Genomic DNA, 23,240 nt, shown 5'->3' with positions numbered 1-23,240 from the left:
TTAAAATAGTAAACTACTAGTATACCCATAAGTTCACTTGCAGTACAAATGAGAAACATAATTATGAACTAGCTGTGCACTTAAAGTTTACTACTGTTACACTTATAGTACACTTAAACATATACTTTTATATACTTCAAGTGGGCCAATTTAGTCCCAAGCGGTATTAAAATAGTACACTTACAAGTTTACTACTAGTACATATTGACATTAGTATACTTACTACATAAAGTATACTTAAAAATATACTTGAACATTACTCAAGTATACTTCATAAAATGAACTTGAAGTATACTTTTTTTTCGTAAGGGTAGCTAACATTCACTAAGCTATTTGCTGATTCACTACTTGATTTGTTTTAGTTTTGTCATCAGGTTGTTTCTATATGTCTGTATGGTCAATAAAATGATCCTAAAGTTTTCTGAGTCATCATTTTAGGTTAACACATTTTCTTTGTATTTGGCTACATGATGTATATGCAAGCGTCAATAATAATCCTTTCCATTATAATTAGACTACACATTTTATTCATATCAGATACTCACTGTGTAAGTAACTTTAAAGTTTACTCTATTCTTCTTCCAGTTCACCGGCCACTTACTTTCATTTATTTCGGGCGAAGTGGATGAATTCACGTGTTGTGAAAAGATGCAATTCTATGAACTGCGGCACGAACTAACATATATATTTCATGCTATAGCTAATGAATATTTTGAAAAAGGAAAAATTAAATAAAAGTAGCTATATTGTGGCTGCGGTGTGACCCCATATGGAAAAGGTTTGCTAAAAACTCCTGTGATTCTGAAACCTGGCTTAAACCAAATGATTATTTCGGTCTAAATGAGTCTACTCCATCAGGATACTCCTATAAGCACGAACCCCGTCTGATTGGTCGTGGCGGCGGTGTTGCAACAATCTATAGAGATATTCTCAATGTTACTCAGAAAACGGGCTATAAGTTTATTTCGTTTGAAGTACTTGTACTAAATGTTACGCTCTTAGATGTTAGAAAAACATCCCTATTATCTCTAGCCTTGGCTACCGTATATAGACCGCCTGGGCCTTACGCTGATTTCCTAAAAGAGTTTGCAGATTTTCTCTCAGACCTATTAGTTAATTTCGATAAAGCATTAATTGTTGGAGACTTTAATATCCACGTAGATAATTCAAATGATGCGCTAGGGGCTGCGTTTACAGATTTATTAAATTCCTTTGGGATTAAGCAAAACGTTACCGGACCAACTCATCGTTTTAATCATACACTCGATTTAATTATATCACATGGAACCGATCCAACCGATATAGATATCATTCCACAAAGTGAAGATGTCACTGACCATTACATGGTAACTTGCATATTACGTACCCCTGTAATATATCATGCTGCGCCGCGTTATCGATTAGGCAGAACAATCCTTTCATCCACCATAGATCATTTTTCAAATAGCTTATCTGATTTGTCTCAGCTGCTCAGTGAACCCAAACAAACAGATGAACTTGAGGAATTAACTAGCACTATGAGCACCATTCTCTCTGGTACATTGGATATTGTTGCACCCATTAGACTAAAAAAGGTCAGAGAGAAAAGTAAAGCACCATGGTACAACAATACTACGCATGTTCTAAAGAGAGAAACCCGTAATTTAGAGCGTAAATGGAAAAAAAACGAACTTAGAGGTCTTTAGAATCGCATGGAAAGACAGTATGTCACGTTATAAAAAGGCCCTAAAAGAGGCCAGGGTTGAGCATCTCCGCAATCTAATAGAAAACAACCATAACAATCCTAGGTTCTTATTTAACACCGTGGCTAGACTAACAAATAAACAGATGTCTCCTGAACAAAATATTCTGTTACAGTTTAGTAGTAATGATTTCATGAAGTTCTTCACTGAGAAAATAGAAAACATCAGAACCACAATTGTAAACGTTCAATCCTCAATCGCGCCTTATAATTCGGCCTCAATTATCACCCCGCAAGAACAATTACAGTGCTTTACAACTATAGAACAAAAAGAGTTAAATAAACTTATCATTTCATCTAAAACAACAACATGTTTATTAGATCCTATACCAACTAAACTATTGAAAGAAGTGTTACCTGTAGTGGAAGAGCCTCTCCTCAATATTATTAACTCGTCTTTATCATTAGGTTATGTTCCAAGAACATTTAAACTGGCAGTTATAAAACCTCTCATTAAGAAACCACAATTAGATCGACATAATCTAGCAAATTATAGACCCATTTCAAATCTACCTTTTATGTCTAAAATACTAGAAAAAGTTGTGTCCTCTCAACTGGGCTCTTTCTTGCAAGAAAATGACATCTATGAAAAGTTTCAGTCTGGGTTCAGGCCGCATCATAGCACTGAAACTGCGCTCGTTAAAATCACAAATGATTTACTTTTAGCTTCTGACCAAAGCTGTATCTCAATACTAGTTTTACTTGATCTTAGTGCTGCGTTCGATACTATAGATCATACAATACTCTTAGATCGACTACAAAATTATACTGGTGTTCAAGGACAAGCATTAAGCTGGTTTAGATCATATTTATCTGACCGCTACCATTTTGTTTATTTAAATGGAGAAAAATCGATCATAACTCCAGTAAACTATGGAGTGCCGCAGGGATCTGTCTTAGGCCCTCTATTATTCTCAATATATATGCTGCCACTTGGAAATATTAAAAGGAAACATGGAATTAGTTTCCATTGTTATGCTGATGACACTCAAATATATATTTCATCACGGCCAGATGAAAACGCTAAATTATCCAAATTGACAGAGTGTGTTAAAGATATAAAAGATTGGATGACGCGCAATTTCCTTTTATTGAATCCAGACAAGACAGAGGTAATACTTATCGGTTCAAAAAACCACCCACAAAACCTCTCACAATACAACTTTAACATAGTAGGATGTCCTGTTACTTCATCCTCTACAGTAAAAGACCTGGGTGTTATACTAGACTGCAACCTGTCTTTTGAAAATCATATTTCATATGTTACAAAAACAGCCTTTTTCCACCTTAGAAACATTGCTAAGCTACGTAATATGCTATCAGTTTCTGATGCAGAAAAGTTAGTTCATGCATTCATGACCTCGAGACTAGATTACTGTAATGCTTTATTAGCCGGTTGTCCTGCATCCTCAATAAACAAGCTACAGTTAGTCCAAAATGCCGCCGCTAGAGTTCTTACTAGATCAAGAAAATATGATCATATAACACCAATTTTATCATCTCTACATTGGTTACCTATAAAGTCACGTATTAATTACAAGGTATTGCTACTGACTTATAAAGCCCTAAACGGCTTAGCTCCAGTCTATTTAACCGATCTTCTATCGCCCTATAATCCATCGCGCTCTTTAAGATCACTAAATTCGAGGCTTTTGGTCATACCTAGGATATCCAGATCCACCAAAGGAGGGAGAGCATTTTCACATTTAGCTCCAAAACTCTGGAATAGTCTTCCGGATATTGTTCGTTGCTCAGACTCGCTCTCCCAGTTTAAAACTAGATTAAAGACGCATCTCTTCAGCCAGGCATTTATATAATACTTTTAATCTTACAGTTAAATCCGGTCTCTAGTTCATAAACGCCAGAGGAGAACTGGCCCCCGACTGAGCCCGGGTTCTCCCAAGGTTTTTTTTTTCTCCATTAGGTCACCTGATGGAGTTTTTCGGTTCCTTGCCACTGTTGCCTTTGGCTTGCTCAGTTGGGGATATTTGGGGATATTTAATTGAATTAATCAATCAACGATACCATTGATCAGCATTACCAAACGTGGACGTTCCACTAGAAACAAACATTGATGTATTGTTTTAATTTATTACTGTGAAGCTGCTTTGATACAACCTATGTTGTGAAAAGCGCTATATAAATAAACTTGACTTGACTTGACTTGACTTGATTCTTATGTTCCAACAGAATATTGTAAGGGACATATATGCTGCCAAAACCACATATATAAATTGCATAATATTAATGTATTTTTAATCATATTATGTCATATATGTCCTACATACAACTGAAGCCATATAGATTTTCATGATGTAAAAACATAGGAAAATAATGCTAATTTAATATGAATGTCCAGCATGGACGTGTATAAAACACAGTGCAGTTTACCAGTCAGTATAAGGCTGTACTTCACTCATGCTTGTTCTTATCTTGTCCTAAGTCGAGCCCTATGCCTGTAGTCAATCATGGTTATACAGTATAATCAGCCTCAGATGAAACACAACATTTAAAGGGGACATATCATGCTAAATCCACTTTTTTTAGCCCTTAAATGCATTTTGTTGTATATTTGGAGTGTTTAGAAGTACAGAAAAGTTTAAATTATTCTCTTCAGGTGCTTCGTTGATATCTTTATATTCTGGTTTGGCCTTATTTTTCAACCTTTTTTTTTATTTATTTATTTTTTTTTATTAATGAAAAATTATTGTACATATATATGAATACATCAGTAAACACCTTATTTTTCAACCTGTTCCGATTTTTCTGTTATCTATGACGTTTTGTGAACTATTACGTCACAGTATTTGCAGCGGAACTGCCAAATAAGGACATTGACTTCCAGCCCAACACTTCGAGCAATCCACCATTTTTATTTCTCGCTGCAATTTTGTAGTCCAAGCTAAAAGATGCAGAAGTTTCGAGAGGGTAAGTTAAAATGTTCGGTTGTTGGATGTAGTAACCCACACGCTTCATTACACCGTCTAATGTAGATGAACTACCGCGCTTGTGGAGTCGACTCCAAAAGAGTCGATTCCTGGACTCTCACTAGCCCTAGTGTCGGAATCGACTCCAGGTCAGGAATCGACTCCCAGTGTCGAGTGTTTTTTTCAAGTTCAACACAGCAACAGTTCATTATAACGAAAAGATTATAATGAATGTAAAGATACGGAAATTAAAACAAAAAGATAAAGAAATGAGAGGAAAAAATAAGTAATGCCAGGAAAACAAAGAACAATAATGTATAGATTTTTTTCTGTTGGGTCTGTTTTGCGGCTCAATCAATCAAAAAAAAAAAAAAAAAAAAAAAACTTAATAGGCCTAATAGGCCTGTTCTAATTTTTGTCAAGAATTATCAAAAGTCGCCAATAAGCCCATAATTTGTACTAAAATAGTCTAAATGATTAGTTTTAAAAACAATTTTAAAAAGCTGGTTATGTCTATTTTTAAGTTTCTGCGCAAGTTCAGCTGAGCAGACAGTGAGGTTCGGATTTGTTCCGATCAGAGCTTGTGAGTGGAGAGCGCATTTCTGAATATTCCGCTCCGCTCACTCATTCCGTAGGGTCGCTCGCTCAACCCAGAATGGCCTGCTGGTTCGAAAATATGTGGAATAAGGGCTGCCTCCGACTAATTTTTTTTTCTAGTCGACTAGTAGCCTAGTTGTTCATTTAAGCCATTCGTGGACAAATCGCCCCTTTATATTAATTTAACTTACTTAAATAGGCTATAGCCTACATAATAAGCGTTATGACCGCACGCATAAAGCTTGCCACAAAGAACCGGTTAAAGTAATGATTATAAATGTGTCTAAATTAGCAAGGAGACATTTAATTGTTTAGTAACGTTAGGCTAATAAACTGGTGTTTTCTGTGTCGCTGCAAAGATAAAGTTGACGATGCGGACTCGCCATGAACGCCAGAGAGAAATGCACATTTCATGGATTACTTAAGAGTAGCTTATTTATTTTGGTTTGAATATTTTCGTTTAAAAGTAGACATTTCAAGCTTTCTGTAATATATAGCCTATATTTCTCAAATCTGTGAGGCACAAGCTGAGTTTCGGCGCCCTCCAGTTCACGTGCAATGCAAGTGATCGTGCCGGCTCCTTATTACATTGTCTGCTATATATTTGCTTTTTATTATTAAATACGGGCAATTGATTGATAAAACATTGATCAAAATTAAGATACAATTTATACAAAACGAAAATCTTTTAAAAAGAGTTTTCTATAAAACAAAACTTAGCCTAATGAAGTCGTCAAAATCATGTTTTAGGCTACCAAAAACAGCGGCGTTGCTAGGAGGGCACCAGCGCCTCTGCCTTTCAGCGCCTCTGCCTCGCGAGTGGATGATAGCCCTGAAGACGCCTAGCAATGATAGACCTTTAGTGGTAGTATACCTTTAGTTAAGTTATACCTATGAGTCTTCGTAGCGCGCTAAGAGACAGCGTTATGGGGAAACGCAGCCCAGGTATGATCCATATATGATGCATAACGGAGATTCCAAAGCGCTCTTCTTTGGTCAGAATCATGGAGAGCGATCGCGGATAGGTCTGACATGCACCGAAACAATGCAACAAAATATTTAAAGAGCATAAAGCTATTAAAATCTATATTATGTAGGGTAGACTGGGTACAGTTGAGACATAGGTACAGTTGAGACACCTTTAATAACTTGCGTTCGCAGCAAGCACAAGTTGTGATTTTTGCTGTGCACATGCGTAGGCCTATTAGTGTCCTCTTTGTTTGTGGGAAATTTGAACAGTGGACGCATCTCCGATCCGAAAATATCGGGTAAAGTTTTTTTTCTAAAGTAGGACGTTCACTTCACCATGCACTCTCCACAATGAATAGCTTATTATCCCTATATGACTGTTAAACGTAACTGGTATCACCACAAACTTTATTCTGTGCCCTAAAAACTGGCATATTTCATGGTATTGTGTCATGCAAGGTAATTGCAAAATCTAGAGAAATGTGCGAGGTGGCCAGCGGGGTATAGTTGAGACACACGTGTACCAACTGTACCCCCGAGCTCTATTAGGAAACACACTGTTTAATTGTTCAGTGTTATGATAACAGGTTAAAGGTCGTAATTAGCCAGCATAGGACGCAAATGAAAATAAAATTTGATATTTGTGATATTTAAACTGTGTATTATTAATAAATATTGTTTAATATCTTGTTCCTGCTTTATACATTTTAACCAGTGCTAATTTAAATAAAATGAATGAATATAAATGGTTGAATAAACAAAAATGTTGCCCAATTGTTATTTTCTTTATTTGTCTTTATTTTTTATATTTACAATGAATGGTAAGTTATCTTTACATCATTAAAAATGGGTGTCTCAACTGTACCATGCACTGTCTCAACTGTACCACATATGGGTACAGTTGAGACAAGGTTGAGACAAAAAGCACCTTATTTTTATTAGGTAATTGTGGAAAATATAAACTACTTGTGGGTATTATTGATTGATAATATCTTTGTCTACAAGCTAATGAAATGTCATGTGGCATGCCATGTGGAAATTCACTTCTTTTCAGTATCTATTTTTTGTGTGAAAAATCAAAACGCAAAAAGTGTCTCAACTGTACCCAGTCTACCCTATACGCACAGATAATATAACAGTAGGCTATATTACTAAATATTTTTTTTATTAGGTTAAGCAGTGAATGGATAACGTTTTTTGTTTTTAATTTAACGTTTTTAATTTACAGTAAGGCCCACCCACAATTGGTCTGGCCCATCCAAAACTGGAATCCATGGCGCCGTGCCTGTGTTGTACTTCTGAAAACTGAAGGGAGTAAATTAAGTGTATAACAAAAACTATGTAATGCTTTGTGTGCTTGTCAATTCTTATATATGCATCCTTGTTTCCTTTCCTCTTACCTCCATCCCCTTAGGATGCGAGGATGGAACATTAACATTAGTGAAATGGCATGTACTCACTCTATATGAAGTTCATTTTCTATTATTAAATGACAAGTGCATTAAAAACTATTATTAAACAACAGTTATTATTGGTAATAATATAACTAATATGTTTCAATGTTAAACAAAAAAAGTTAAAAAATAAAGTTAAACATGCTTAAGTTAAAGTTCATAGCTTCACTACATTAAAATTATATAAAATAATATACAAAATAAATAGATAAATACACTGTCTAAAACAAGTCTGCTTTTACAAGTTTAATGATTAATACTAACATATTGCACACTTAAATATGATTTGAAGAAGCTGCGATGTGAAAAGGAGGGGGATTTATAAGGTTTAGTTGATTAAACATTTTATAGGAAACATTTGTATCCTCGCTCTTGACTCCTCAGGAAGCCTCCTCGTTCCTCGCCCTCCTCCCGGTGGAATTAAAGAGTTTAAATTATGGAAGTAAAATAATGTCAAATGTTTTTGAAATAAAAAGCCTGTTGAATTGCACTACTTGAAAAAAAATAGGCATTGCATTAACCATGCTTGCATTTTAATGCATTGTATCTTTAGGGCTTGCATTTTTATGGGCTGAAATTCAGGTTGAATATTTAAGCTGTGAATATTTCAATTAAAAACATTTCAAACACCTTTTCATTATTAAAAATTCAATAATCCATATTCACCTTTCATATTTCACTTCCAAAATATTCCAACGGTTTAAAAATACAACCAATAATATTCAACAGGCAATTTTCGGGCCATTTTATTTCGCTTTGCAAATTCGCTTCCACAAAATTCAGTGGTTCAAATTCGACAGTAAATTCAACATTCACGTCCTGGAACTGCAAGAAAAGCAATAGATTACCGAGCATACTCTCCATCTGCTGTTAGTCGACCTCAACATTAGATGGTGCAAAAGTGCGTGTTGTTGACGAAGACCAGCAAAATAAGAGCAAGTCATTCATTCATAAAACTCATTTACAGCAATGTAAGTGTATTTGTGATTATTATGACGGCGGTTTTATGTTAAATTCAGTGCCTTCACGGTTACTTTTTCTGTGTAGCACTTGCATCTTTATCTACCGTGAACAAGATTATAATGTTATTCCCCGATGCGGATGTACAGATCCAATGTTACATTTTTGAGGTTGACATATATTTATCTTGGTTGTTAAGTTAGTTGCCTTAACTTTATATTGTGGCGATGTGCTGCATGCAGGCTATTAGGGTTTCCCTCAATACTTCTGGACATATACAACGCTTAACGTAGATTAATGGACTACAGTGATGTAAAAGACCAAACTCGCAGGCAAGCAGATTGACTCAGAATAACGCGCAAAACTGAGCGTTTCCCAGTGATCGACTGGCATAAAGATGGCTTGATGTTGGACATTCGCACATTTAGGGACCGTCTCTAAAGTGTATACGACTTATACACGTTTCTAACTCCGATAGCAAGAATAGAACGACTTACAGTCATAAAACCAACTGTAAAGTGTTCATGTAGTGTCAGGCATAATGCGCATTGCGCACCCTTTGGATTTTTGATATTTATTCAAATAAATGTAAGTTTGCTATTGAAGTTAGAAACATGTATGCCAATGTTGTATGCAACTTTAGAGACGGTCCCTAAATGTGCGAATGTCCAATGTCAAGCCAATTTTACATTTAGTCATTTAGCAGACGCTTTTATCCAAAGTGATAAACAGTTAAATTAACAATAGGACAACAATATGCAAGTGCTATGACAGTTTAAGCTAATGCAATACACGTAGGCATACTATATATAGTAGGCTATATCAGTAGGCTATATATCACCAGTAGGCTTATATGTATATCGCCAGTATATCACGAAACGCTCAGCATGAAACTTTGCGCGTCAAGTTCATATTCTGAGTCCATGCTTACCTGTAGCCTATATAGTAGCCTACAGCCTACTTCCCCAATAATGTGCAAGACTGATCTTTCATATCACAGTACATTAAGCTACGTTAAGCGTTTTGTCCCAACTGAAGGGTAATCCTTGAGTATGAGGTATTGAGGGAAACCGATTATAATCCTGTTCATGGTAGAGAAAGCTGATGACATGTACAATAGGCTACACAGGTAAAGTAACAATGAAGTTATTGAATGAAACATAAACGTACAGCTTTTGTGTGTTTATCATCTTTTCCCATACTGACACAGATAATCATTTCCATTTTATGAATGAATGTCTTCGTCAACAACAAGCGCTTTTGCACCATCTGATGGTGAGGTTGACTAACAGCAGATGGAGAGTATGCTCGGTAATCTATTGCTTTTCCTGCAGTTCCTGGACGTGAATGTTGAATTTACTGTCGAATTTGAACCACTGAATTTTGTGGAAACGAATTTGCAAAGCGAAATAAAATGGCCCGAAAATTGCCTGTTGAATATTATTGGTTGTATTTTTAAACAGTTTGAATATTTTGGAAGTGAAATATGAAAGGTGAATATGGATTATTGAATTTTTAATAATGAAAAGGTGTTTGAAATGTTTTTAATTGAAATATTCACAGCTTAAATATTCAACCATGTTGAATTTCAGCCCATAAAAATGCAAGCCCTAAAAATACAATGCATTAAAATGCAAGCATGGTTAATGCAATGCCTATTTTTTTTCAAGTAGTGCAATTCAACAGGCTTTTTATTTCAAAAACATTTGACATTATTTTACTTCCATATTAAATGTCCTACATGAGAGCGGAGCTCGATCGGTTTCAGGGTCGTAGGACATACGAGCGAGAAGTGAGGAAACGAGGAAGCATATTGAGACGCACCTTCTGAATCCTGACCCTATTTTAATTCAAAGTAAATGGAGTCGAGGAGTCGATTCCACCGACTCCAAAATTAGGAGTCGGGAGTCGGAGTCGACTCCAAAAAAACCGGAACCGAACACCCCTAAGGGCCATAGACTGTGGACAGGCAGGCACGTGCACACATAGACATCAAAGGGGGCTTGAGCACCTGCCCTTTTTATTCCTGTAGAGAAAGTGCCCTTTTTTCTGGGGTGCTTTTTTTTTTTTTTTTAAATAATATATATTCCTGTTTGCGTACAGCTTCCCTGTCAAACAAATATATTTATTGAAGAATAGTGTATCTAAATATCAGGTTAGGAGTTCTGAAGCGCTCCCTCTCTCTCTCTCTCTCCTGATTAAAACCCGATTGTATTGCTTCCGCTAAAGAAAATAGTAGGCTACGCTCCGTCTCTACGGTTAGAGTCCATAGCAACGCTCTGTTTTTCATGGCAACGGTCTGTTATACTCCGCACAGCGGTCTGTTATGTAAGGGATAATGTATAGAGAGGCGGTCGTTATAGCGAATAACAACCCCGACAGGCTGAACAGGACCCCGACGCGAAGCGGAGGGGTCTTGAATCAGCCTGAAGGGGTTGCTATTCGCTATAACGACCGCCTCTCTATACATTATCCCGCTTATTACATGGCTACCTACAAAATAAATAAATAATTTGACACGAATTATTGATTTAAAAAGGAGTTTATTGATTTAAAAACGAATGTATTGCTTCCGCCAAAGAAAATAGTCCGTTCTGCGTCCATAGCAACGCGCTGTTTTTCATGGCAACGGTCTGTTATACTTCGCAGCGGTCTGTTATCAAGAAATAACAGACCGCATTCTACATTAGAATTCAACTAAGCCATGTAATAACAAGAAATAACATTGGAATTCAACCAACTTACATGTTTAACTGAAAGAACGAGCAGAGAGAGAGACCCGGTCGCGCGCACGCACTCTCTCTCTCTTCGGAGCCAGGCGAAAGTGTAAACAACCCACACAGCAAAGGAGTCCGTGGCGGACCCGCCCTCAAGCCGCCAGATCCGCCTGACTGTCAGATTCGTTTTCGCTGCGCTAACAGGATCAGCCCCGCCTCCAGGATCGGCCCCGCCTGCGGTTTTAATCGGCGGACCTAGAACGGATCACATACGGATCCGCACTTCGGACGCGCCTTAACATGTGCCCCGCCCCCTAACGCACTGTCACCTCGCGGACTCGCTACAGACGCTGGGCGGACCCGCTGACCAAACGCGCCTAATTTCAACTGTCGCCATCGTCGTCACAGAATCATTCTCCGCTCTGTGGAAAAGCTAACCGGCAGGTCGACAAGCACAGAACACGGTAAGAATGGTTCAAATATGCTTTATTTGTACAGTTACTTAGCTGTAAAACATTACCGTTCATACCGTTCAACATACCGATGATTTTATTTCTGAAATGATTGTGGCAAACGAAGTTAGCAAATTGTCATTAGCGTAGATTTGAGTAAAAATGTATTTGATAATTAATAACTTTGAGTAAAAAGCTATTTGGATGGTATATTCTTTCTGTCTGGGAGGTTAGGTGATTTAATTAACGTTAGCTGTCCGGATTTTTATCACACCCTGATCGCGTATTTTCTCACCTCCAGTAACGTTAAAATGTCAGGCAATATTATCATGTTAGGCCTAACGTTACCCAACTTACGTTTTTCACTGAATTTCTGGTATAACATGTCCATTTTTGTTTACATTTTGACAGTTCCACCTCCCCATGTAATGTTGTTTCAAAAAAATAATTAATATTATATGATACTGTGTGTGTGTGTGTGTGTGTGTGTGTGTGTGTGTGTGTTCTGTTGCAGCTTACAGTTTGTTCAAGTGCCACCAGTCTTATTTTGGAGTTTCATCTTTTCCTGACATCAGAGTAAGTAAGATTTAATACTGTTCCAACTGGATTTGTTGTCAAATACTGACACTGGTCCACACTACAGCATTTAATACTGTACTGGTTTGGTTAGTTTGAGTCCATTTTTGTTTACATCATGACAAATATATTCTCCACCACCTCCCCATGTAATGTTGTTTCAGATAATTATTTCATATCATATTAAGATTGTGTGTGTGTGTGTGTGTGTGTTCTGTTGCAGCTTACAGTTCACAGTTTGTTCAAGTGCCACCAGTCTTATTTTGGAGTTTCATCTTTTCCTGACATCAGAGTAAAGTAAGATTTAATACTGTTCTAACTTGATTTAGCCAGATATGTTGTCAAATACTGACACTGGTCCACACTACAGCATTTCAATTGTCAAGGCTTAAAAATGTGCAAATTATCAACTTGAAGATGCAGCACTGGCCCAATGGGGCAGGTGAAAGTTCCTGCAACTGGCCCAAGTATCTTTCACACTGGCCCCGGGCCATCAGGCAGTCCTTATTGTCGAGCCCTGCTGTATAATTATTTTTGAAAACACTAAAAATTTTGGTTATTTTCCACAACTCACTAGTTGAAATGTGTATTTTGTGTTTCTGTTACGTTTCTTTTAGATAAAATGAATAGAAAAACTGTACCTGTCTCCAGCTCCACCTTAAGACAGTAAGTTCTTCAGCAACTTCACTGTAAGTTGACAGTTCATTGTTGATTCAATTGAGTTCAGTAAGGCCACATTTATACTGCAGGTCTTGATGCCCAATTCTGATTTGTTGACCATATCTGAATTTCTTTTATTTTTTGGACCAGCTTTTTTAATTTAAAAGTGACCCATATGCAATTACACCATACACTTGGTGAAATAACCCAAGGTAGACATACTGACCTGTTCTTGAAACAGGAAGTTCAATTTATCTGGTGCTGTTTGTTACTTCCTTCTCGTTTAAGGATGTTTGGTGCCACAAAATTGGTACAGTGATGGAGTTACCTATTGGCCAAACTACAAAAATGATGAGAGAGCGAACGGGGCAGTGAAAAATTCTAAGGAACCTGGACCTGACTGGAAAAAATATGATGCCAGAGTCATGTGGTATGCTATTTTCTTTTTAAATAATCTAAATGGCTTTTGTAAGCAAATATCAAAGTATTTTGCCAATATGTTATATGGGAAGAAAATCCTTTTAATTACATTCTCATATTGTTCTGTTGTCTATAGTTCTACTCTATTAATTTGAAGGTCTACTGAAGTTTAACATGTAGGCTATTTATTTTTTAGATGACTACTTTGTGGCACAACAACTCTTGAAGAAAGCTCTAAATTGCAACACATCAGATCTACAGTCTGAAGAGGAAGAGGAGGCCAAAAAGAAGGCCAAAGCCGATGTTAGTATACGTATATTATCCTTTATATTTTACATTAACTTTTTGGCCTCTATATTTTCTCAAAAACATAATTTAGTGTGTTAGGATATGATGAACCCGACAACCACCACACGTAAAGCCAGCTGAAATATAGATAAAGCAAATTTTTATCCAAAGCAACTTACATTGCATTTTAAGGTACACATTTACATTCTTATCAGTTCTTGCTTCCCCTGGGAATTGAACCCATGACCTTAGCATTGCAAGCGCCAACACTCTACTGTTTGAACTACAGGAAGGCTTTACATTTATTATAATTATTAATAAGAGTAATTAATAAGATGTTTACTGCTTGTTTTTTTCCACCCTAATTTATAGTCATTTCTTGGGAGACTCTGATGAGAGCGAGGAGGAAGATGCTCATAAAAAGAGGCAAACTTTTAACACAACCATCAGCTCCTGTTATTGCACCACCACCTTTTATCCTAAGTAGCGGCACAGCTGCTCCACCTCCACCCATTTCTCCGCCTCACTGTTCACAGAGACCAGCAGAAGAGCAAACCCCTTCTGCAAGCAGGGTCTACAGACCTACCTGGCGGGGGGGGGGGAGATGTGGATCAGACAGTGTTGCCTGCTCTGGTGAGCAATACCTCATTAGATACAAGACTCAAATAGAGTTTATTTTGTCAGCTTTTTTATTTTTATGCATGCTTAGTCCTGTGTCAAATTTACTATTTAACTTTTATCATATTTAGTCAACCTTATCCTGTTTTTGTTTAGTTCTTTTTTTAGTCAACTAAACTTATGGGCATTCAAGTTTTATTCAAGGAAAACTTTTTTTTTTTTTTTTGTCACGCTGTATAATGGTTAAAATTATAATCACTTAGTCATTTTAGTTGAACTTCTGTTTGTGTTTGTGCCAAATTCTTTAGGGAGTCTATTAAAGTCTGTAGTTTTCTTATGTCTCATTAGAACTACAGAAACGCGACCCGATCTGGCAATCTTACATAGCGTGGTTATAGCAGATAAAGGACCGCAAAGCGGAGGCAGAAGTGCCTTTCACCCTGTTACGACTTGACATTATTTTAAGTTAAAAAAAGAATTATGTCTATCCTCTAAAAAACAACAACCTGGTAGCTTCAATGTGATTTCATGACATGTAATGAAAATCTGCTTATGTATTACAGGTGCTGTGAGAAAGAGCCATGTCTCCTGTGCCGCCACCGATGACGACATTACAAAACATGTAATCCGGTGGTTCAACCTGGCATCAGATAGGGGAAGCTCAAGGAGCCGGAGCCCCTGTCAGCAAACCTTGACCCAACAGTAGTGAAAAAAAATACTTTATCATTTTAGTGTAATGTTTTTCACTAAATAAAATGATGTTCTTGGTACAATTCATGGTTGATTTCATTTTTTTCTGTAATGTCTATTCAATGTATACATGTATAAAACTATTTAAAAAATTAGTAAATACATTTATAGTCTGTAATAACCTATTTTGTTATTGTTAGTTGGCTAAAAATTATTAATGTTTAATGATTCATGTTTTATTCAAAGGCACATACATTAATAACTATTCAAGCTTTTATAGAGCAGTCCAGTCTATCTAATGTTCGTCCACCATTAGATTTTAAATATATCTGTAGCTATAGTTTTGGCCAGATAATCAAGTGGGAAAAAAGTGGCATTGTAGACGGAATTTTATGAACGGGTCCAAAACGGACCCGGGCCGGGCATTTGACCGGGTCCAAAACGGACCCGGAGCGGATATGCGGCTCATTCGCGGATCCAAAGCGAAGCCGGGGCGGATGTACCCATTTATGTACGGATACGCAAAGGGACCGCAGCGGTGTCAGACCGGATCCGCGAGCCGCCACCGCGGCGGATCCGGCGCGGTGTGCAAGTGGACGCAGTTTCGGATCCGCTTTCTGGATCCGTTCCGGAGTTCACTGTACCTCCGCGGCGGATGCGTTTCGTAGTCAGTTTGCTGTCTGGGAAGACACCGTCTCCAAACTAGACGCTGTCTTGCTCGCTCTCCCTCGCACATATTAATCAAAATAAATCGACACGGTGGTAAAAGGTCGGAAGACCAAAGTTTCATGTGTAAATACAGTAACACACCATTGCGATACATCCATATGAAGACGTTGTTCTGCAGGTTCGTCGTCTTCATTTTCATCTCGATCCGGCTCCGACTCTGGCTCGAACATGTAAGGCTGGCTGGACAAGTCTTCCGTTGTTGACATTTTGTTAATAACGTGTGAATAAAAAGTTTCTGTGGCGCTAGATAATCGTATCTCTGCTATCAAACTACAAAAATGGCCGAACGGGGTGGAGTTGAACCGAGTGTCACCGCTGCATCCTGGAGAGGGGGCGGGGTATGAAGTGTCTCAATTGTATTTAAAGGGGTGGTTCGGGATTTTTGACATCGGACCTCATTTTTAAGTCAGCCTGGTTGTTATTCATCAGTGGAGACATTTTTTTTTTAAATTATCCAGTCCTTATATTTGGATAGTTAGCCGATGCTAGGCTAGCGCGAGTTAATGGTAGATGTTAGCCAGCCATTAAAAACCGTTTTACCCACTTCACAGTGCACCAAACGCAAATCAATTATAACACTAGACTATCGATGCAAATGTCCGTTGAGAGAATAATGTTAGAAATCAAATTTACCTTTCATCACATTGCATTAGTTATAATTTGTTCCCTGTAATCATAAGCCTTGTCTACAGCAGCAGCGGAGTGATATTGATTACCTAGGCAACCGAGTGAGCCGGTACACACATGTACTACACACACTGTAGTGCGCGTCTGTTCTGTGTTTACTTTTCGCCGCATTACTAACCGGAGCAAAGTAAAATTCCGCAGCTGCTGAGAAACTAGTTCCTTTGGGATCATTGAGATGAAAGGTAAGTTTGATTTCTAACATTATTCTCTCAACGAACATTTGCATCGATAGTTTGGTGTTATAATTGATTTGCGTTTGGTGCACTGTGGAGTGGGTAAAACTGTTTTTAATGGCTGGCTAACGCATCTACCATTGACTCGCGCTAGCCTAGCATCGGCTAACTATCCAAATATAAGGACTGGATATTTTTTTTAAAAAAATGTCTCCACTGATGAATAACAACCAGGCTGACTTAACATTGAGGTCCGATGTCAAAAATCCCGAACCACCCCTTTAAAGAGACCGCACCAAAACGAGTTGCTCTCAGACGCACATCAGAAAAGGGGTAGAAAAGGGGCCTGTGGAGCTATAATAATGAGGAATTCAGACCCAAGCATTGCAGTTCCACTCTATATAGACTACAAATGTATGATTTATATGTAAAAAGGAACGATTTAAAAGCATGATATGTCTCCTTTAAACTACACACACAAGCACACATTTTAATTACAAAATTATTTATTAGAGTGTGTTCTACAAGATACAGTTGCATATTTCACATATCAATAGATTTCATTTTAAGTCCTGCATCAGATTTCATTTTCATTTGTGACAATTTCTCTAAACTTTACCACAGTACTACTATGGTAGGCTATACAACAGTTCTATTCTTAACCTACAAACATAAAACTTTCTTAAATGTCGAAGTGATTCTTATGCGTATCACCACCAGAGTTCATGTCACATAAAAACATATTCCAGCCAATTTTCAACATTTTAATCACTGTTCTAGAAACATATTTGACTCAACTTTGTTCATTTGCAATAATATGTTATGATTTGTTCACAAACAACAGGCCCAGACAGTTCACAATTAATGTAAATACACGGTCTTACAATGCCATTGCTTTATAACTGCTCTTTCAAATCCTATAGGAAAATTAACAGTCTTCATAAAGGTCAGTGATATTCTGACAGCTAGTAATCCTCGAACCGGCTTCTGCACTGTACAATTTAAAGGGATACTCCACTTTAAAATGAAAATTCTGTCATCATATACTCACCCTTATATTGTTTCAATCCTGTATGAATTTCTTTCTTCTGCTGAACAGAATTGAATATATTTAGAAGAATGTCAGTAACCAGACAGTTTCTGGTCTCATTGACTTCCATATTAGGAAAAAAAATACTATGGAATAGTCAATGAGACCAGAAACTGTCTGGAAAAGTAAGGAAATTCGAGGAAAGCAGAGCAGTTCCCTTATCGATTCGGTTCCTCGACATTACGTATGGGGAAAACCCTTTTCCTTGAAATGCTGAAGCCTGATTGAATCACTCTTTTGCTTGCAAATAGCCAATGGCGTCCGAGTATTTGCCTGATTGGCTGTGACAGCCACTATATAGGCGACGTCGGGCGCCAAAATACCTGGAGCCTGGTTTCGCCCGTTGACCTACGCGACTAGAGTGGACAATGTGGATTACGATCCCCCGTGTGCATTCCGGCGGATTATCATTTTCCAAGGATGTCTCTTGCCGCATGTGTGGTGGGCCGATCGATTTCCCAGATGCACACGAGCAGTGTGTGCTGTGTCTGGATCGTGCTCACGCTGAGGCAGCATTGGAAGGATCAGATTGTCGAGCCTGCTAGGAATTGGCAATCAAGATCCTTCATGCAAGGTTTGCCACTGTTCACAGCGGCGGCCTGCTGGCTCCTGCCTCTCCTCTGCCTACCGCCGGCAAGCCACGGGCCGGTAGACTGCAGGGTGCTTCGTCAGAGGTCTCTAGCGAGGGGTTAGCATCGGCCCAACACCCACATCGTTGCCAGAGCCCCCTCTCTATCCCCCCTATGTTGAGGATAGTTCCCGCCCTCCGAAAGAAGTGCAGGAAATGGTCTTGTTAGGTTGTGGAGAGGATGACGCCATGTCTACGAGTGCCTCTTACCCGGGTGCTTGGTCTGAGGCCCCTTCAGAGCTAGCTGCACCCTGACCTCGCTGGATGCAGAGCTGATGTCCATCCTCAAGGAGGCAGTGGCAGATTTGGAGTTGGACTGGGCGGCCCCTGCGCAGCCATCCAAGAGATGGATGGACTGGCCGCCAAACGGACGCCTCGCAGAGGCCCGCCTCTTTTTTCCCTGAGCTCCACGACGAGCTCACCTGTTCATGGCGCTTCCCTCACTCAGCCAGAGCCCATGCGCAAGGAACTCAGCTGCTGACGACAGTGGAGGGGGTGGAGAAATTAGGGTATGCGCAACTGCCTCCCGTCAAGGACAGCTGCTGCATCTCCTGCCTAAGCGATCCAGCTGGGGTGCTGCTATGGGCAGAGAGGTCAGACAGATGGTGGTCACCACAGATGCGTCACTGTCAGGCTGGGGAGCCCTCTGCGATGGCAGACCAGCGTTTGGTGCGTGGACGAGAGACCAGAAGCACTGGCACATAAACTGCTTGGAGAGAAGCTGTTCGTTTGGCACTACAGAGTTTTCTTCTGTTCGTGAAAGACCATCATGTTCTTATCCGTACGGACAACACGACGGTGGTGGCATACATCAATCGCCAGGGAGGAATGTACTTGAGCTCCCTGCAGGGTTTGGCGAGGCACCTGCTCTTTTGGGCGGATCAGGTTCTACTTTCGATCCGGGCAGTACATGTGCCAGGCAGTTTGAATTGCTGCGTGGACATGCTGTCCAGGAAGGGCATTGTGCACGGAGAGTGGAGATTACACCCTCAGACAATAAAGATGATCTGGAATATTTTTACGGAATTGGTGAACCTGTCGTCATCCCCCCCGTGGCAGATCCTGAAAAGAAGGGACCTTTTGTTCCAAGTGAAGGGCACGATATGGCACCCCAGTCCAGAATTGTGGGACCTACATGTGTGGCAGATCAGTATGAAGTGAACCAGCGGGTCGTTTCACAGCGCGTGTTACAAACTATATCGGAGGCTAGGGCTCCTTCGACGAGGCACTTGTATGCATTGAAATGGAGAGTGTTTGCAAACTGGTGTTCTAGCAGACATGAAGACTTGAGGGGTTGTGATATCCCCGCTGTTTTGACCTTCCTGCAGGAACGTTTAGATGCTGGCAGCTCCTCCTCTACATTGAAAGTTTACGTGGCCGCTATTGCCGCCTCTCATGACATGCTGGATGGCCGTTCAGTGGGTAGACACCCCCTAATAATGAACTTTCTTCGGGGGGCGAGGTGGCTGAATCCTCCCCGCCTTCGTCAGATGCCAGTATGGGACTTATCATTAGTGCTCAGTGCACTATCCGACCCACCATTCGAACCAGCCGAAACTAGTAACTTAAAAGTGCTCTCAATTAAGACGGCACAGCTGCTCGCGCTAGCATGTGGAAAACGAGTTTGCATGGTCAGACTCATGCCCAGGCACGGCTACACAGAAGTAGCCAGTTTCGAGCCTTAGAGCAGCTCTTCGTCTGCTTTGTGGGCACTAAGAAAGGCGGCACGCTGTCGAAACAGAGGCTGTCACACTGGATTGTGGAGGCTGTACGACTGGCTTATGCTTCCCGAGGACTCAATTGCCCAATAGGAGTGTGTGCCCACTGACTCTACTAGGAGTTTGGCATTGTCATGGGCTTGGGCTAAAGGTATGTCTATTCAGGACATTTGCCTCGCGGCAGGCTGGTCATCTCACAACACTTTTGCAAAATTTTAAAACTTGGACATTCCCTCGTTTGCACCACACCTTCTGTCAGTGCAAGAGGAGAAGGCTGAGCAACCATTGGACGACCGAGTTGACTGAAGACACGCCCGCCTGGTGCGTGTTTCAAACCATGGTTTCAACCAGGCAGTTTAAGCAGCGGGAGGCGCTACAGTATCATGTTTTTCTCTTGTGTCCGTGAATGATCTACTGTTTAAAGGGGTCATATAATGTCATTTTTGTACAAGTTAATATGATTCTTTAGGGTCTAAATGAAAAGTTTGTAATATACTTTAATTAAAAATTCTCATTAGTATTGTAAGAAAACACTCATTTTACCTGGTCAAAAACAGCTCTGTTTTCAGCACGCCATTTAAGTGCATGTGTCTTTGAATGATAATGAGCTTTGCTCACCCCGCCCCTCTGTTCTGTGGGGCATTTTGACACAACACACGTGGAGTGTTGCCTTGACAACAGTTGAGGGTATATTTTGGAGAAAGAATGGCAGCGGTAGTCTCTGAGGAAATATCTGTGCAACCGTATCAATTTGAACCAGAGTCGGACCCGGAAAAAGATAATGGCCCCAAAAAAGTTAGACAATTAAGGCTCGAACAGGATGTTTCTGAATGGTTGGTTAACGTAATGTCACTTTGATCTACATGTATCTTTGTATGTACTGGCAGGGTAGAGTAGTGAGATACGAACGCTATGTGTTTACTGATACGTTAGTTCATTGACAGATTAATGTTACAGCTAATGGTCATGAAAAACTTTTTTTCGGTAAATGTAGGCTTGTCAGTGATGCGTAACGTTATATATGCAGTGTTAGGTACAACTGTCAGGGCTGAAGCACTGACATGAGGTCACGGCAGGAATGTTTCTTAGCAAAACCAGCTTTATACTGATCCTCGTTTATAAAGCAGTCTGGTGAGAAATGATTCGCGCAAACATGAAAGCATTGACGTTGATCGTGGGGAATATTCCCTTCAAAAACAAAACTCAGCCACTGCGTCTTCAGCGTTTCGGATTTAGGAACATCAAAATGACTGCTGTGTTCCTTATTACACCCAAGAACAGAACACTACAATCGCTTAGACGCCATTCTGCTCCAGCGTATCAACAATGCGGACTATGATGACAGCTTGCTCAGGGCGGGTCTGTGTTGAAACGCTGCTGTCAATTAACAATTGTGGGAGGGGCGTCCGACCGTGTGACGTCACACAGTCAGACGGCTCGATTTGAGACAGGGGAAAATATATAAGGAGATAAAAAAAAAACACTGGATGGATTTTTATTATTATATGATGGTTGTGTACAGGCACTGCCAACACACACTTCAGTACAATCAACTTGTAAAAGTGCATGTACCATTATATGGCCCCTTTAAATAAAACACATTCTTAATGTTGTCCCCATTATCTATGCCCGATTATTGAGGCCAGCAGTGTATTCAAGAACCAACATATTTGTTGCCTTTTTCCACCCCCTATATCACACCAGTTCAGTGCTGCTTAACTGTGTACAGGGGGACGCTGGCGGCACCGGCGCCGAGTTGGCTCTGTGCCAAAATGCATCTAGGTGTTTCAACCAGGTCTAGTACCTCACCTAGGGGAGGAGCGAGTGCGCTGATAGTCTTGTATGGCTTAGCGCCTAGTCCTCTACATTGGCTCTGTGCGAGCTGGACTGGCCAATTTCACACGGTGGGGGTTTTATTCGTTCCCCATACGTAATGTCGGGGAACCGACTCGATAAGGGAATGTCTCTAGTTACTCAATGTAACCGTAGTTCCCTGAGAGGAGGGAACGAGACATTACGTAAATTGCCGTGAGAAAAGTCTCTTCATAGCCTCAATAGCTCTCGTTCAGTCGAAAGATTCTGAGGTATTTTGGCGCCTGATGTCTCCTATATAGTGGCTGTCACAGCCAATCAGGTGAATACCCGGACGCCATTGGCTATTTGCAAGCAAAAGAGTGATTCAATCAGGCTTCAGCATTTAGAGGAAAAGGGTTTTCCCCATTCGTAATGTCTCATTCCCTCCTCTCAGGGAACTATGGTTACGTTGAGTAACCAGAGACTTCTTGGACGGCTGCCTCCAGAACCCCCTCCGAATCCACTGGTGGGAAATTTATTGCAATTAATTTCAAGGAAGCCTACAAATATTACCTAGAGGTTAGTAGGCCTATTCATTAACATAATTCAATCATATAATTGGCTGCTTGTATGATTGTGTTCAAGGCTTACAAAGATGCGCAGGTAGCCTGTAGTGTTTCTAACACCTGTGTGGGTAAACTAGTGAACCATTAAGTCAACAGAATACAAAAACGTAATGAATAAAATAAAGTATAATATAAATAAATACAATTATATATATTCACCTGAAATCGTTGATACACTCTTCAAAATAAAGGTTAAAATAATAATAGGGGCTTTCGCAGCGATTCCAAAGAAGAACCATTTTGTGTTCTTCAAAGAACCTCAGCAAAGGCGGGCTGAAATCGCGGCAGATGCCACTGTTGGTAACACTGTTTGTGTCCTTCACCACGGACTTTCTGCGGTCGCTTTCTCTATGCAGCCTACTATAATAAAACTGTTTGTACTGTAAAAACTACATGGTCTTTTTAAAAAAGAATTCTTCTCAGTCTCCTTTTTCACGCATTGACACTGTCCTATGAGAAGAGTTATGAACATGGAGCCAATCTATGTTCACAAAACCTCTCTTTAGCTTTACTTTCGTACGTTAGCATTTATACATGTTTCAGGGGTGGTGTAGCAACCGTCCAATGATGAGAATATACATTATATCACATACAATCTGAGACAATCTGAGACTTTATTTGCCTGGTACCCATATCTGGGCTTCTTCCCAAGAAACACACATAAATACATACTGTACATGGAGAGTACATTCAAACAGAGGGAACAAGAACAGCTTCTCCCCTTGC

The 23,240-nt window shown here is 39.7% G+C and overlaps 1 protein-coding gene and 1 long non-coding RNA gene across 2 annotated transcripts in view; one reads left to right on the top strand and one right to left on the bottom strand.

The window, feature by feature from the left end:
* Positions 1–23,240, bottom strand: part of clip3 (CAP-GLY domain containing linker protein 3) — a 769,717-nt gene that overhangs the window by 27,076 nt on the left and 719,401 nt on the right. The window lies entirely within an intron of this gene.
* Positions 12,635–13,461, top strand: LOC307167109. Its single transcript, XR_013822733.1, has 3 exons — positions 12,635–12,690; positions 13,011–13,059; positions 13,342–13,461. It is a non-coding gene; the product is annotated as an uncharacterized lncRNA (long non-coding RNA).

The sequence above is a fragment of the Squalius cephalus genome, assembly GCF_949319135.1.
Source record: "Squalius cephalus genome assembly, chromosome: 11".
NCBI classification, from domain to species: domain Eukaryota; kingdom Metazoa; phylum Chordata; class Actinopteri; order Cypriniformes; family Leuciscidae; genus Squalius; species Squalius cephalus.
Note: the sequence above shows the minus strand (reverse complement) of the source record. Positions and strands in the feature narration are given on the sequence as shown.